We start from the raw sequence: 745 nt of genomic DNA, 5'->3' as shown, positions 1-745 counted from the left end.
TTCTTCAGAACAACATGGTGGGATGTACGAAGTACAGTGCACTCGATTTGGTAGATGGGTATTACCAATTGCTCATAAGAGCGAGTGACATTCCGCTGACAGCGGTAAGGACTCCGAGCGGCATGCTCCAAGAGTGGCTGATGGTGCCCCAAGGGCTGTCAAGTATACCAGCAACATTTAATCGTCTTGTGACGCAGTTGTTCAGGCTCCCCAGGGCGTATGAACAGACATACTTTGACGACATTTTCGTTCATAGTCATGCGGAGCACGGAAGGACAGATGAGAAAAATCACATCGTCTGTTTAAGAGCGGTGCTCGAGTGCATGCACACGAACAAACTGTACACCAATGCAGACAATAGCATCTTTGGCGCACAAGAGATTCCGTTTTTCGGGTGCGTCACTGGGAAGCATGGCCTTCGAGTGGATCCCGCTAAGGTCAATGCCATTGTAGACTGGCCGGCTCCAAAGACTTGCGTAAGTGGCTTGGTCTCGCCAATTACTTGCACAAGTACAGCGTAAATTACACAGAAATGGCCCGGCCATTATCCAATCGCCTTAAAAAGAATGCGGAATGGTGTTGGAACACAGAACATCAGGAGGCTTTTGGCGGGGTCAAAGACAGCCTCCTGCATGCACCAATACTGGCGCTACCAGACTCTGATCGTCTTTTAGCGTCGTCTGTAACGCTTCGGACCATGCCATCGGCTGTGCACTACTGCAAGCAGACGCCGATGGTCAAGATC

The sequence above is a fragment of the Plasmopara halstedii genome, assembly GCF_900000015.1.
Source record: "Plasmopara halstedii genome assembly, contig: Scaffold_816, whole genome shotgun sequence".
In the NCBI taxonomy this organism is placed as follows: Eukaryota; Oomycota; class Peronosporomycetes; order Peronosporales; family Peronosporaceae; genus Plasmopara; species Plasmopara halstedii.
This window is presented reverse-complemented; position numbering follows the sequence as displayed.